The 16,537-nt window shown below is 44.1% G+C and overlaps 1 pseudogene; it reads right to left on the reverse strand.

Annotated features, from left to right (window-relative positions):
* LOC115743578 overlaps window positions 1-15,355 on the reverse strand; it is a 42,694-nt pseudogene extending 27,339 nt beyond the window's left edge.
* Between the last annotated feature and the right edge of the window lie 1,182 nt (window positions 15,356-16,537).

Here is a 16,537-nt window from a genome sequence, read left to right on the forward strand (position 1 = left end):
ATCTTCTTCGTCATCGGAGGATATGATGATGACTTCCTTCTTCTTAATCGGGGAGTGCTTTGGGGCCGTCTTGGTCGCACGAGGCTTCCTCGCCAATTTCATATACAACTCCCAAATTCTCTCCTTTTCACGCTTGACTTCCAAATGGCGTCCACAACGGGTATAATCGCAACTCTCGCTACGAATGCGGTTCCGTCCGTTAAGCTCTTGTCCATGGACAAATCCAAAGACTCGAAATGTAGCGGGTACTCGGTCCTTACGTCGAATAGTCCTCCGCTCCCATGTGAATACGTCGGGTACATCAATATGACCTCGGGGCGCCATCTACCCTAAAAAGGAAAATTTGACCTTCAACCCCGATCACTTAAACGATCTTACAAGTGGTGATGATATGTCGTGAATATGCATGATATGCAAAATTTAAATTTACAAGTTCAAAATAAATAGGGTAAAAAAGCCTTACCAACCGGTGTTACTCTTTTTTTTGGGTTTTTGGTTTTAGGTATACCAACCGTCCATTTCACATGCGCATGAGACAAGTGAGGTTCAACTCTAAATAAATCAAAAAGGCTCGGGTATGGACCTAAAAAGGCTCCCGCTATACAAATCGATGGGCCGCCCACAAGCGCAATCAAACAACAAGTGGGTAGGACCATCAATCTCGCATAGCGAGCGGGATCAAATATGGTCAACCCAAGTGCAATCAAACACAAGAGCTTCGCATACCGATCCCTATCTATGACGACCTAAAAGGTGATTCGCGGCTCGGGTTTAGGCGCTTGTGTGTGCAGTGTCGTGATCCTCAAAATATGCAAGACATGCACAACAATTTATATTCAAAACACCGCTTCAATATGTGCATAAATAAACACACAACCTAAAACACCATATCCGCATCAAAAGGGTTAACACGTACGCCACCCCTTATAATTCTCATCCGCATCAACATTTAACACTTTTTGTTAGTGGACGTACCTCATCTTCAAGAGCATCTACGGAAGAACGGGGTTAGAAAGCACTCAACATTTTTATCGGCTTAAGTCCTCTTATGGGACTCCCCAGCTGAGTCGCCGGTGTTGTCGCGACCCTCCTCCGTCGTCGGGATGCGCGCGGGAGGTAAACGAGGGTTAACGAGCCGACCCATTTCTTTTAAATCTAAGACCCCGGTTGTCGGCAGGATTTTTTGGATCGCGGGTCTCTCCCAAGACCCATTACTTGAATCGCGATGTCGGGTAAAATTTATCAAATAACGACCTTTATGTGATCGGGTGGCATGTGCAAATGTGTACATGCAATTGGAGTCGCCACCGATCGGTTTATTGGAAGGTACGATCGGAAAACCTTACCGAGCGGTCGGAAGAAACCGTTCGGTTCCGCGAAAACTAGAGATTTTTGGGTTCGGGGACTTGGTTACGCCAAATTTCATATTGACGCCCTTTCGGTTACCGATGTCGAGTGTTTTTCTAACCTAGGAATTCATGCAGATGGACTTTTGGGTGAGGTAGGCCCTAACAATCTTAAGTATTCATGTAGATGGGAATTTTCTATCCTAACAATCACAATCAAAAATTAAAATGCACAATCAAAACAATCAATGTCCAATCGACTAGTCAATCCAATAAAGGAGTCTAACATGGCCCTATCGACCCACGGAAAAATCAAGTTCGGGTTCCAAGGATGGTTTGGGAAAATTTGGGGGGAAAGGCCCGGAAGGGTAGAATGGTCATTTTTTGGGGTTTGGGACCCGAAAATCACAAAATCGGGATCCGGCCAGTTGAATGTGACCATTTCCCATTTTTTGTGATTTTATGAAATTTTTCTAATTTTTCTAATTTTTTTTGAATTTTTTATTTATTTTCTAAAAATATTGGAAATTTTCCGGATCGACACAGTTCGATCCCGAAGTCTCAAAATTTTCGATCCAGACTATATGAGTCCCGAATCGATCTAGGAATTTTTAGAAATTTTTTTGTGAAAATCTAGGAATTTTTATGAATTTTCTAAGTATTTTTGGAATTTTTTGGAATTTTTGGAAATTTCTTTTTATTTTTTTTATTTTTTTATTAATATTCTGGACCGGGTCAAACCGGTCAACGACCAGTCAACCCGGTCCGATCGCTCATAGACCCACTCGCGAACCACCTACACACTAAACGGTGCCGTATTCTAATTTCTAATATATTTTTTTGATTTTCCTTATTGATTTTCTAATATTCGAATATACTAAAATAAATGGACGGTTGAAATCAATCTCAACCGTCGACTCGAGTCTGAACGAAACGGCGACGTTCTGGTCTATGTACTCAAAAACGACGCCGCATCTAAAAGAACGACGGACGGACACAATTTGATCTAAAGCTCCATCCGAGCCATTCACTCGCTCTGGCTATGAAACGACGATGCTTTGGCACCCCTTTTAAAACGGCACCGCATCACCCAATCTAGCGGACGGCCACGATTCAAACTTAAGTCTAATCTGAACCGTTGAATCGCTCGGACTAAAAACGACACCGTATTCATTAAATGCTCGGACGGTCACGATCTAACCTAGACTCGATCTCGGCCGTTCATTCTCTTTGCACATGAAACGACGATATTCTGGCCTTCTTATCCTAAACGACGTCACTTCATCTAAGTATACACGACGCCGTTTTTGCATTTTTTATTTTCTGCCTAATATAAACTAATATTCAAAAATACGAAAAAGCTAATCCGACGGCCTAGAATTAAAACCAACGATTTATGGTGACCGTCTGATCAAGGCCGACTCGGCTCGTCCGCGCCAACAGCCGAGTCGAGTCGGCGACGAGCTGGACCAACCAGCACTCGACACGTCATAACTTTGACCGCGCTGACCGGCTACGTCATCATCTTCAACCTTTCGCCGGCGAGCGGATGAACGACCGAAAACGTTCCGGCGAGATCCAACGGCGGAATCTCGCCGGAATGACATGAAACTAAACCTAATCGACTCGCCTTTCCCCGCAGATCAACATATACAAGAATCACACAATTTCATCTACGGGATCGCAAATAATCGAACTCGCACAGTTTCAACATTGTATAGTTCAATCACACAATACAGACCATAACTATTCAATTGAAGCTTCGAGAACATTTAAATCGAGTTCGGGATGCTTACCTTGAGCTCCGATTGAGCACGCATCGGCGGGAATCGCCCGGCCGAAGTTCAACCAAGCCGTGACTGGTTAGAGGTCGGACTCGAGGTTTTCGGATGAGATAATGCAAAACAAATGATGCAAACCGAGTCGGTGATGCTCGGAGAACAAAACGCACACAAGAATTGAGATGATTATGCTCGTAGAGGCAAGACACCATGAACACACAGAGAGAGAATCGAGAAGTGGACTTACCGTTTCGGGAGGTCTCGGGTCGATTGGCTTGGCGCGATCGCTTTCTGGAAGTCTAAGGGAGCTTCCGGCGGTGGTCCGGTGCTCCGATTTGGTCTGTGGTGGCCGGGCGAACGTCTCACGGTCGAGCTCCGACGAGGCGGCGTTGAAGCTCGCGAGCGCGTCTCTCTCTCTCTTCTCTCTCTTTCTCTCTCTATTCTGTTTCTTCACGAGCACGAATGAGCCTTTTTTTGATCTAGAGCCTTCTTGACTATTTATACCCAATCTTTGAAAATGCGCGCGCGGGAGTTTGAGTCGGCCGAATCTCTCACATGCTAATCACACGCGTTTAGGCTCGCCGGACGGTGACGGAATCGTTAGGATTCCGTCCCGGTCCGTTAAGCCTTCAATCGCTTGCAAACGAGCGCGAATTTGACACTATTTTGAGAATGTTGACTTTTCTGGGTGCCGGGGCTTTGACCGGCAATGTCGCCGTGCTCCGGTGACGACCGTCCCCGCCACCGGTGGGAATTGATGCTCCTAAACCTTAAAAAACAAAGCCCTCAATCAATTGAATCAATTAGAGTCGAATTGGCTCTCAATTCGACCATTGAAATTCATTGTCAATTCTGCAAAAATGGGATGGTCGCGCGAGGAAGAAGAAGCACTGTTCCGGACCGGTTCGACCGGTCCGACCGGCAATCAGACGGGTTCGAACCGGTTCGGACGTGAATTTCATGCAATTTTCAAAATTAAACAAAATTGGCTGGGAATTTTTGCAATTAAACCTCAAAATTGGACTTAGGGGCCTGGATATTATCTAGAAATGTGGTTTTGCCCAAAAGTTCTTGTCAATTTGCACAAAAACCCCAAATTTTTCAATATTGCCAATTTGGGGAAAAGCCTCAATTGAGTGTCAATTTGATTAAATTGGACTATGAGACCTATTCCAATCGATTTAGAATGCATGAAAACATAGGGGGCCAGTCCAATTTTTCCATGAAAGTCCCTCAATTAAAAGTAATTTCAAAAATTGGCAAGTTGAGGGACTTAATTGCAAATATTTTGGGGATTTTGCGCAATCCGTGCAATTGGCGCAATTGAGGGTGTAATTGATCAAATTGAAGTTCAAAGGGACTGCAATTGAATGTCTAGACACAAAATGTGCAGAAATTCCAAATAAAAAGACTTAATTGGTATTTTTTATGTAAATTCAAGCCTAAGCGTTGTGAAGAAACTCCTAAAATTGAACTCAATTTTTGGTTTTTCTTGAGGTCAATATGAAAAGGGAATTAAAATAAAAATAATGGACATTTTTCTATATTTTTGTGACCTTGAAAAGTATTTTTTATGAATTTTCAAGTATTTTCCTATTTTTCGAAAATATTAAAAAAGTGAAAAATATGAAAAATTATTTTTTGTTCCAAATTGGTTCCTTATGCTTGGCCAAGGCTTCCAATGTTGATTTTTATTTTTTTTTTTTGATTTTTTGTGAATTATTAGTGAATTTTGCAAAATAAAACTAAAGGAAAATTGATTAAAAATCGGGTGTCAACACCAGATCGTGAGTCCCTTCCTAGAGGATAACCGGTCTACGTTTTTTTAATCGGCAAGTCCATTCCTAGAGGATAGCCAATCTCATTTTAATAGGTGAAACCCGTTTGTTACAAGGGTGAACCTCTCTTCCGAATGGTGAGTCCCTTCCTAGAGGATAACCAATCTGCGTTTTAATAGGTAAAACCCTTTTGTTACAAGGGTGAACCTTTCTTCCAAATCTTCAAACCACAACTCGACACCGGACGGACGCTAACCATCATAAAATTTAGCCAACCATTCAAAGGTAATTCCATACATTCATTCACTCGACCTTAAATCAACAAATTTCGGACCACAAACAGGTGAGCTACGGGTAAGTCTCTCTCCTCGTCTCTCTCTTTCACATTAAAATGAGCATGAGGTGAAATAATTCCCCGCGGAGCCAGAGCATTAACGACGAAGGTAAGACAATTGGATGTCAAGACTAGCTTTCTTTAAATTTCTCCCCAGAAGAGTCGATTAAGGATTCAGGTGTCACCTTGTCTTTGAGAGCAACCTCTAATCGAGATTACTTTCAAAGAGGGGCAACTGTTGACACACGATTTTTAATCGGTTTTCCTTTAGTTTTATTTTCAAAAAATTCTCAAAAATTCACAAAAAATCAAAAAAATTAAAAAAAAAATCAACATTGGAAGCCTTGACTAAGCTTAAGGAACCAATTTTGAACAAAAAATAATTTTTCATATTTTTCACATTTTTTTAATATTTTTGGAAAATAGAAAAATATTAGAAAATTCATAAAAAATACTTTCGAGGTCGTAAAAATACACAAAAATCTTCAATATTTTTATTTTAATTCCCTTTTAATATTGAACTCAGGAAAAATTGAAAATTGAATCCAATTTTAGGTGTTTCTTCATAATGCCTAAAGTTGAATTTGCACAAAAAATACAAATTGAGTCTTTTTATTTGCAATTTTTGCACATTTGTTGTCTAGACATTCAATTATAGTCCCTTTGAACTTCAATTTGATCAATTACACCCTCAATTGCGCGAATTGCACAAATTGCATAAAAATCCCTAAAATTCTTTGCAATTTAGTCCCTCAACTTGCCAATTTTTGAAATTACTCTTAATTGAGGGACTTTCGTGGCCAAATTAGACCGTCCCCCCTAGGTTTTCATATGCTCTGGATTGATTGTCGGGGTTGATTTGGTCCAATTTGATCATTAGGGCACTCAATTGAACTTTTCCCTAATATGCCAATTTAGAAAATTTTGGGGTTTTTGCATAAATTGATAGAAACTTTTGAGCAAAATTACATTTCTAAATAATATCCAGGCCCCTAAGTCCAATTTTGAAGTTTAATTGCAAAAATTCCCAATCGATTTTGATTAATTTTGCAAATTTTAAAAATTCATTGTCTGAACCGGTTCGCACCGATCTGACAGCCGGTTGGACCGGCTGAACCGGTCCAAACAGTATCATCTTCTACCTCTCGCACGAGCCATTTGCAGAATTGAACGATCAATTTCAATGAGCAAATTGGGGACCAATTCGACCATAATCAATTCAATTGACGTGGGGCTTTTGATCCTCAGGTTGTGGCGCGTCGATTGTCACCGGCGGCACGGCCAATGGCCGCCAGAGCGCGGTGGAATTACAGGTCAAAGCTCCGGTGGTGAAGAAAGTCAACATATTCAAGAACGTGAGCAATTGGCGCTCGTTTTGTGATTAACAGAGGCCCGACGGACTTGGACGGAATCCTAATGATTCCATCACCGTCCGGTGAGCCAAAAATCACGTGATTGCACGTGAGAACCTCTCGGCCAGCTCACACCCGACGCGCGCAAATTCAAAACAAGTATAAAAGGGGCTGAGAAGGTTCTAGAGAGGGAGAGGCTCATTTGGCTCGCGAGACACTCGGGAAGTTGGAGAGAGAGAGAGAAAACGAGAGAGAGCTCGTTCTCCCGCTCGCTCGATCGAGAACTTGAGCTCGACCGTGCGATCTTCGTGAGGCGAATCCAGGTCCAATCAAAGCTCAAGATCACTCCCGGGAGCTTCACACAGGTGCCAGAAGTCGATCGCACCAGCTCGCTCAGTCTGCGAACTCCTCAATCGGTAAGTTGAACTCTCGAACTTAGCTCGGCACGTTCATGGCATCTCATTGTTTTGGACACGATCATTGCAATTATCGTGTACATTTTGGCTCTTGAACATTGCTGACCATCTTCGCATCCGTGTTTTGCTTCAATTTTGTACAAAAACCTCGAATCAAGTCCGTGAAATCCAGCCTCCATCGCACGTCACTGTTGAAGTCCGCCTAGGGAATCCTAGGCCAAACCAGGTCAATCGGACCTGCGGGTAAGGTTTCTAAACCTTATTTAAGTAAATCCTGTGAATGAATTGAACTAATGTGCTCTGGATCATGTGATTGAGTTTCGCGATTTCGGTTACGTGTGTAGCATGTATCTCTCAATCTACTTGGTGAAATTGCTTTATTTTCGAATATGTTAATCTAGATGGTTAAGCGAGTCGATTCGTGGCGGTTTCATCTATTTCCGGCGAGATCTCATCGTTGGATCTCGCCGGAGCAACCTCGGCTGTCCATTCGCTCGCTGGCGCGAGGAAGAAGACGAGCTGAGGTGGCGAGTCGGCCAGTCAGCAGGCTGAAGTGTCAAGTCCCCATTGGTCCGGCTTGTGCCGAGTCGGCTCGGCCGTTGGCGCGAGCGAGCCGACTCGGCCTTGATCCGACGGTCCGGATAATTAGGCAAGTTTGATTCCGGACCGTTGGATCGTCTTTTATATATTCGTTTATTAGATAGAAATTAAAAAATAAGGAAACGGTGCCATTTTGCCAAGATTGTGCGTCGTCGTTTCATCATTCGAATGAGCGAACCGTCGAGATCAAATCTAGAATCAATCTTGGCCATTCAAGGTATTAACTCATACTACGTCGTTTTTGTCATAGACTAGTGAATGGCTCGGATCAAGCCTTAGGATCTAATCGTGACCGTCCGTCCCTTTTAGTTATGCGGCATCGTTTTAGCATAGAGAAGTCGATGGCCCAAATTAGATTTAGGTTAGATCACGGCCGTCCATTTGATTAATGAAGACAGCGTCGTTTTGAGTGTGCAACCTGGGACGTCGTCGTTTCGTCTAAGAGGGAATCGACAGTGAGATTGATCCGGGAGATTGATCTCAACCGTCCATTAATTTCTTTTATAGTTGAATATTAGAAAACTAATTCTAAAAATAAAAAAATAGGTAATAAATAGATCCGACGTCATTTGGTGTCGAGCGGTTCGCAAGTGGCTTCGACCGGGTTGACCCGGTCCAGAAATATTAATAAAAAATAAATATAAATAAATAAAAATTTCCAAAAATCCAATAAAATTGTAAAAATACTTAGAAAATTCATAAAAATACCCGGATTTTCCCAAAAAATTTCTAAAAATTTCTAGATCGATTCGGGACTCTTATAGTCTGGATCAAAAATTTTGAGCCTTCGAGGGTCGACCTATGTCGATCCAAAAAATTCCCAACTTTTTAGAAAATAAATAAAAAATCCAAAAAAATTAGAAAAATTAGAAAAATTCAAGAAAATAACAAAAAATAGGAAATGGCCACATTCAACTGGCCCGACCTCAATTTTGTGATTTTCGGATCCCAAACCCCCAAAAATGACCATTCTACCCTTACGGGCCTTTCGCCCCAAATTTTTCCTACACTACCCCGGAACCCAAACTTAATATTTACGTGGGTCAATAGGGCCATTTAGATATGTCTATATGATTGATTGACTCGATTGACTTTGATTGTCCTAATTGTGCATTTAATTTTTGACTGTGATCGCTAGGATGGAAATATCTCATCTGCATGATATCCTAAGATCGTTAGAACCTACCTCACCCAAAATTTCATCTACATGAATTCATAGGTTAGAAAATTACTCGACATCGGTAACCGAAAAGGCGTTAATGTAAATTTTGGCATAACCAAGTCCCCGGACCCAAATCTCTGGTTCTCGTAGAACCGAACGGTTTCTCCCGACCGCTCGGTAGGGTTTTTCGATCGTACCCTCCAATAAATTGATCGGTGGCGACTCCAAAATACATGTACACTACGCACATGCCACCCGACCACACTAAGGTCGATATCGATAAATTTTTTCCTTACATCGCGATTCGAGTAATGGGTCTTGGGAGAGACACGCGATCCTAAAATCCCGCTGACAACCGGGGTTACACCCATATAAAAAGGATCGGCTCGTTAGCCCTCGCCCGCGCCGGAAGGAGGGTCGCGACAATTAGTCACCGAGAATGACCCTATCAAGTACCTTTTGGAGAAGCCATCATTATTGGGGAAAATGGCCAAATGGCAAGTGCTCCTTTCGTAATTTGATATCAGAACCTCTCCTCAAAAATCTGTCAAGGGAAGAGCGATTACTAACATGCTAGCTGAAAATCCTCCTAAAGACGTTTCGGAACAAAACAAAGGAGGTCAAATCCCGAACATATCCGAAGACAAGTGGACGATGTACTTTGACGGCGCAGTGAACCTCATTGGATCGAATGCTGAGGCAGTTTTAATATCCCCCGAAGATCAACATTATCCGGTTTCAGCCAAGTTGGTATTCCCATGCATCAACAATATTTCTGAATATGAGGCTCGCATACTAGGATTGCAATTAGCCGTTTTATTAAAAGTGAAGAAGCTAATGGTATATGGAGATTCTATACTCATCATCTTACAAACTCAAGGAGAGTGGAAGACAAAAGATCCCAAGCTTATCTCTTATCATAAATTTCTCGAAGAGTTGATCCAACATTTTGAAGAGATTGCTTTCGAGTATCTACTAAGGACTCGGAATCATTTTGCTGATGCTTTGGCCACACTATCAGCCATGTTACAAGTGCAAGATGGCCTTGAGGTAGAGCCCTTAAGGATTGACATCCTTGATCAACCCGCATCTTGCATGGTCGTTGAAGAAGAACCCGATGAAGAACCATGGTATCATGACGTAAAAAATTATCTGCTGAAAGGCGAATTCCCACAAGGCAGTCAACCGGAAGATAAGAAGTACATTAGCAAGATGGCTTCTAAATTCTTCCTCAGTGGACGGATCCTGTACAAGAGATCCTTTGACTCGGTCCTACTAAGGTGCGTAAATGCCAAGGAAGCAAATCTCATTATGAAAGAGATCCATGAAGGAGAATGTGGGCCTCATATGAATGGTTACTTCCTCGCCAAGGAGATTATGAGACTCGGGTATTCTTGGATGACTATCGAGTCGGATTGCAATCAGCACGTCGGATCTTGTCATTAGTGCCGGATATACGACGATAAGATAAATGCGCCGCCTAATGAACTACATCAAATGTTAGAACCATGGCCATTCTCAATGTGGGGGATTGATATGATTGGCCCTATCAACCCAAAGGCCTCCAATGGACATTGTTTTATTCTGGTGGCTATTGACTACTTCACCAAGTGGATTGAAGCCAGCTCATATGCCAACGTCACCGCAAACAGTGTGGCAAAATTCATCAAGCGGGATATGATCTCAAGATACGGAGTTCCAAGAGCCATCATTACAAACAATGGCTCCAATCTGAACAACAAAGTTGTCGATCACCTATTGGAACAGTTTAAGGTACGACACCTTAATTCTTCACCTTACCGCCCACAAATGAATGGAGGCGTGGAAGCGGCAAACAAGAACATCAAGAAGATATTGGCCAAAACTGTTGAGAAATATCGAGGCCGGCACGAAGGGTTACCATATGCTTTGATGGCCTATCGAACTTCGATTCGTACTTCAATTGGGACAACTCCCTACTCTTTGGTATACGGTATGGAAGCAGTCCTACCGGTAGAAGTGAAAATCCTTTCTTTAAGGGTCTTGTCTTGAGTAGAACTCACGGAGGATGAGTGGAACCGGCGGAGACACGAACAGTTGAATTTGATTGATGGAAAACGATTGAAGGCTATCTACCATGGTCAAAGCTACCGGAAGAAAGTGGCCAGAGCTTTTAACAAAAAGGTCAAGCCTAGAAATTTTGAAGCGGGGATGCTGATTGTGAAGAAAATGCTCCCAAATGCTCAACACCCAAGAGGTAAATTTATGCCAAATTATGAAGGCCCCTACGTGATTCAGAAGGTCTTATCCGGGGGAGCTCTTATACTTGTAAACATGGATGGAGAAGAATTGACAAGTCCAAGTAAATGCGACGCCGTGAAGAGATATTATCCTTGAAATAAAATCAAGCTTCAAAGCGATTGATGAGCAGATCTGAGTCACATAAATTTTCCATTCGCATGACATTTGCATACATGCATTTGCATACGTTTGTATTTTGCAGATGAACCGGGAGTCATGAAGAATCTTACAGAGCAATGGATCAAACAAGGAAGTCACTTTTGGGATTTTAAATTTTAAACATCTTTAATTGACTGATTCCTTTTTTTTTTTTTTTTGGTAAGGTAAGTATGTATAGATTTATCAAACTGCTAGGTAACAAAGGAGGCCGGACACAAAAACCTTGAGCCAATTAGGACATAAGTTGTCCTAGGGGGGTCAAAGGTGATGCGGCGCAAAATATGTACATGGACTAGAGCTGAAAATCACAAAGGCCAAACATTCGGCCAAAGGACAAGCAAAACGGGCAAGAAGCCAAAGGACTACCCGGCCAAAACAGTAGGCAACCCCCAACTAAGTAGCTAAGACCGAACCTCAAAGATGGTGGTGGAGAAGCCCCTGCTTTGCTGCAATCGCCGGTTGAGGGGGAGGTCGGCAATGCTTCCTAGAGAAGTAGCTTTGTCCCTAACGACCTTAATAAGGTGCTTGGTCATACCCAGTACAAAAAGAGGCTTACCACGGAATAATATGTCGTTCCTCGCCGTCCATATAATGTGGAGAAGGGCCGCAAGAGAAAATCTGGAGATCCGATGGGCAAAGGACTGTCCGCCTATGTGCTTAATAGCCCACATAACGTGAGCTTGCCACGGTCGGTTCGTCCAAGGAAGGTGGCACTTGGTGGCCCAAAATCGAGCCAAGCTTCGTGTGATGTAGCACCCGAAGAATAGGTGGTCAACGGAGTCCGGTCGCATCCTACGGAATGCACAAGTTCCTTCCGTAATCCCGCGGTAGTGTAGTAGCAAAATTTGGGTGGGAATACGGTTTAGAGTGACCAGCCACATGAAGAATGCATGGCGGGGTGTAATAGCCCGATCCCAAACAAAAGAGTGCCACGGTACAACACTTCTCTTGCTCCTAATGAGCTCCCAAGCCGAAGCAACCGAGAAAGAGCCCGAGGGGTGAGCTTTCCAAATGAGTGTGTCTTCCTTGTCATCCACAAAGGAGGGGGTTGGTTCCGACCATTTTGTGATAGTGTCCAAAGCATAAGACGGAGGCCAACCGGAGTCATGAAACGATCGGACAGAGGCATCATAAGGTATCTTGGAGCGGTACATGTCTCTGGTGGAAAAAAGTTTATAGAGGGGGCCTTTAGTGTGCCACCGGTCATACCAAAAGGACGCCGAACGTCCATTCCCCAATCTCCATGTAAACCGTAGGGAGAATTCCGGACGGATATCCAAAATTTTCTTCCATGCCCAAGAACAAAACGTTGGTTTAGGGGCAACCCAAAAGTTGGTATTCTTCAAGAACGTCGAATGGATCCACTTACACCATAATGATTCTTTGTCGGTGAAGAGGATCCATATGTGTTTAAGTGTCATCGCCTTATTGCAATCAACAAGTCTACGAATCCCCAAGCCCCCCTCTTTCTTAGGAACGCAAATATCCGCCCAAGATACCTTGGCGCCTCCCACCCCTAAATCGGGTCCTTTCCGGAGGAATTGTCTAAGGGTGCGTTCAATGTCGTGCAAAATGGATTTCGGAAGGGTGAAAATACTAGCCCAATAGACATGAATCGAGTGTAGGACGGACTTGATGAGTTGCAAGCGTCCAGCATACGATAAGAATCTTTGGGACCATGACTTTGCTCTTGCCGTGATAGACTCCACTAGAGCCTTGCAATCCGATTTGTCTAGTCTAGATGCTATAACGGGAACTCCAAGGTAACGGAATGGGAGGTTACCTTGTTGGAAACCCAGGCAAAGCCGGATCTGAGTATGAAGAGCCACCGAGCCGCCCGAGAAGAATACATCACTCTTGTTCCGATTCGACTTCATACCCGACCATCCCGAGAACATGTCCAATCCGTCCTTAAGCAGCTGCACCGAACCTACATTGGCCTCGGTGAATAAGAGCACATCATCAGCAAAGAATAAATGAGACAACCTTGCTACTTTACATCTCCGGAAGTATTTGAAGCCGGGGAGATTGGTTTTGGCGCGAAGGATGCCCGAGAATACTTCCATGACCAAGATGAACAAGTAGGGAGACAAAGGGTCGCCTTGTCTTATACCTCCGGTAGTAGAGAAAAAATCGTGGAGCTCTCCATTGATGGCAACCGAGAACCGCGGTGAGGAAACACATTCCATGATCAGCTTAATAAAGAAAGCCGGGAGCCGAAATGCTTGTAGTACCAACTCAAGAAAGGTCCAATCCACCGTATCATAAGCTTTCCGGAAGTCAACCTTGATTGCGCATTTTGGAAGGTACGGCTCATGGTGGAAGCCCGCAAATAATTCTTGGGCAAGCATAATATTATCACTAATCCTCCTCCCTTTGACGAAAGCCGTTTGTGATGGATTTATGATAGAGGGCGGAACAATAGCAATCTTGTTTGCTATGATCTTGGTTATGCATTTATAAATTGTATTGCAACATGCAATAGGCCTAAAATCACTCATAACCGAAGCATTTGGTGTTTTAGGGACCAAGGACAGTATGGTGGTGTTGGTTTGCTTGAGCAGGGAACCGGACAAGAAGAAATCCTTAATTGCCAAGATGACGGAGGGCCCAACGATCTCCCAAGACGATATAAAAAATTCAACATTGAAACCATTAGGGCCAGGAGCTTTACCTCTAGCCAGAGAGAAGAAGGTGCGGCGAATTTCTTCATCCGTTACTTGCCGGGATAGGGAGTTAATCTGGTCATCATCCAGTCGGCGTTCAATGAAATTGCTAATGTCCGATACTCCAAGTCGAGTAGAGGCCGGCTCTCCATTGAGCAGCAGCTGAAAATGCTCGACAATATGTTCCCGAACTAGGTTCGGTTCGGTGAGAACTCCCCCAGCAGAGTCAGAGACCGAAAGGATGCGGTTGCGGAGGTGCCTCTTATTGACGGAGTGATGGAAGTATTTCGTGTTTTGATCACCTTCCTTAAGCCATATGATTCTGGACTTTTGTTTGTAGAAGGACTCCTCTTGGAGTCTAAGGGCGAAGAATTCCCGAAGGTGCTCCAATTCCCGGTCAACCAAGCTGCGATTGAAGGGGTCAAGTTCTAAAGCATCTTAGACAGAGGTAAGATCTTGCCTTGCACGTTCTGTCCCGATTGAGATGTCCGAGAAGGCTCTTCTATTGAGCTGCTTGAGGCGGCCTTTGAGGAGTTTAAGCTTGAAGCAAACCGAATACATGGAGGTACCCCGGACATCAGTATTCCACACCCGTGTCACAATATCCTTAAAGGAGGGATGAGATGTCTACATGTTAAAGAACTTGAAAGGTTTCTTAGACACGGGAGGAGGAGCAATCCCGACCACCATAGGGGTATGATCCGAAATGCCGGGAGCCAAGAAGGAGGCCTCGGAAAAGGAAAATAGCCGACTCCGGTGCTCATTGACCGATACTCGATCAATTTTACGTTGCTTGCGAGATTCACCGGATGAGGTGGACCATGTGAACCTATGCCCCACATATCTGAGGTCATCAAGTCCCGCTTGTGCTAGGCAATCTCCAAATTCATCAAAGGCGGGGATCCAAAGATTGGAGCCACCCATCCGATCAGTACTATCCCGAATAGCATTAAAGTCGCCCGCCACCAGCCATGGCTCTTGACATTCACCGAGTTGAATAAGGTCAGCCCAAAGGGCTCTCCGAGCAACGAAAGTGTGCTCCCCATAAGCAACAGAAATATAGCACAGCTTGTTCATATTAAGAAATCTGACCTGGACATGAATCAATTGGGCGGTAACCAATCGAACAATTGTGTCGATCTCCCGAGGGTCCCAGCCAAGCCAAATTCTCCCTCGAGAGGAGTAATCATAATTTGAAAGCCAACGCCAACCGGGAAGTATACCTCCGGATATAGATCCAAAAAGAGACGGTTTAACCTTTGTCTCCAAAATACCTATACAAGAAATATGGTTGATCCTGACGAGGGATTTGATTTCGGCTTGCCGAAGAGGGTTTACGAGGCCCCTAATATTCCAAAAAGCAAGAAACATATCTGCAAAAAAGGAGCGAGTTACCGGTGTTTCTTCTTAGCCTTCTTCTTCTTAGACTTTGGACCTGTCTTCGAAGAGGAAGGGCTGCTGTCCCCCTTAGTAAGAGTCATCTCCGGTTAGGGGGCGTTTCGAGTGGGGTCCTCCGCATGAGCAATGACTGTGGCCCGGGCTCTTGTAAACGGAGGGGAGGGCGAGGAGAAATCCTCGTCAATGTCATTTCCTGTCAAACTCCGGGCTTGGCTATTATTCTCCGATGCAAAGGAGTGAACTGAAGAAGCTCGAGGTGAGCTAGCCGAGTAAAATGGCTGGTGATCCACTGCAGCCCGCATTGGGCCGATCGAGGAGGAGGGCTGCTGGTCCACCATAGCATCATGACGTGGAGGAGCTGCAGAAAGTATTAAGGGCTCCTGAGCAAGAGGGTGTAATGTTTCATCGTTCAATCCGGGAGAAGTGGGGCCATCACGGGGTAATGGTTGCTGCTGTGGTTGTGCATCCCGATGGTCGGGTGCATCTGATTGGGACCGATTTGTCCCCATGTTATGCTTGCCTTTCTTGCCCCGCACCTGCCGCCAGATGCCTTGAGAATGGGCCCGAGGATTGGTTGTGGAGGGCTTGTCCTTAAGAGGATGGACAATTTCACACGGATGACCACTTGCCCCTTCTTTATGGCTAAAGATGGCACAAGTGTTACATGAAATGGGGTTCCATTCATATTCAACCCCAATGCTAATCAATTCACCATCCCATCGAATCTTCACCGATTGAGGGCGAGGCCGGGAAGCCTTGATCTCCACACAAACTACGGCGAAGGACAATCTCTTCATTTGTTCCGTATAGGCATCCACATATAGAGGATTGCCTATCGCACTAACAATACGACCGATTCCTTGAGGGAACCATAAAGAGAGTGGTATCTCCTTCATCCTTATCCACACCGGAAGGGTATCCCGTGCTCCTCTCCCGAGCTTGAACTTTGAGTGCCAAGATTGCAGCATCATGGTGCTATTAAGGATGGTGATTGGTCCCATATCTAGGACCTTTCTCCTGAATGTTTCATCCGGTATATGGATAAGATAAAATCCATTCTCGTGCATTCGAATATCCATCACATGTGGCCCCTAAGCTTTCCCGATGGATTCCTCTGTAATTTTGAAGAAGATCTTCTTCCCAAGGAAGTATCCCACAATAGATTCCCTCAACATCGGGTTTTCATTGGCTACTATGTCGGGGGTGATGTCCACAATGGGCTCTCCATCGACTATCTCCGGTGCCACAAAAGAAAGGTTGTAGCC

The sequence above is a fragment of the Rhodamnia argentea genome, chromosome 7, assembly GCF_020921035.1.
Source record: "Rhodamnia argentea isolate NSW1041297 chromosome 7, ASM2092103v1, whole genome shotgun sequence".
Classification (NCBI taxonomy): Eukaryota; Viridiplantae; Streptophyta; class Magnoliopsida; order Myrtales; family Myrtaceae; genus Rhodamnia; species Rhodamnia argentea.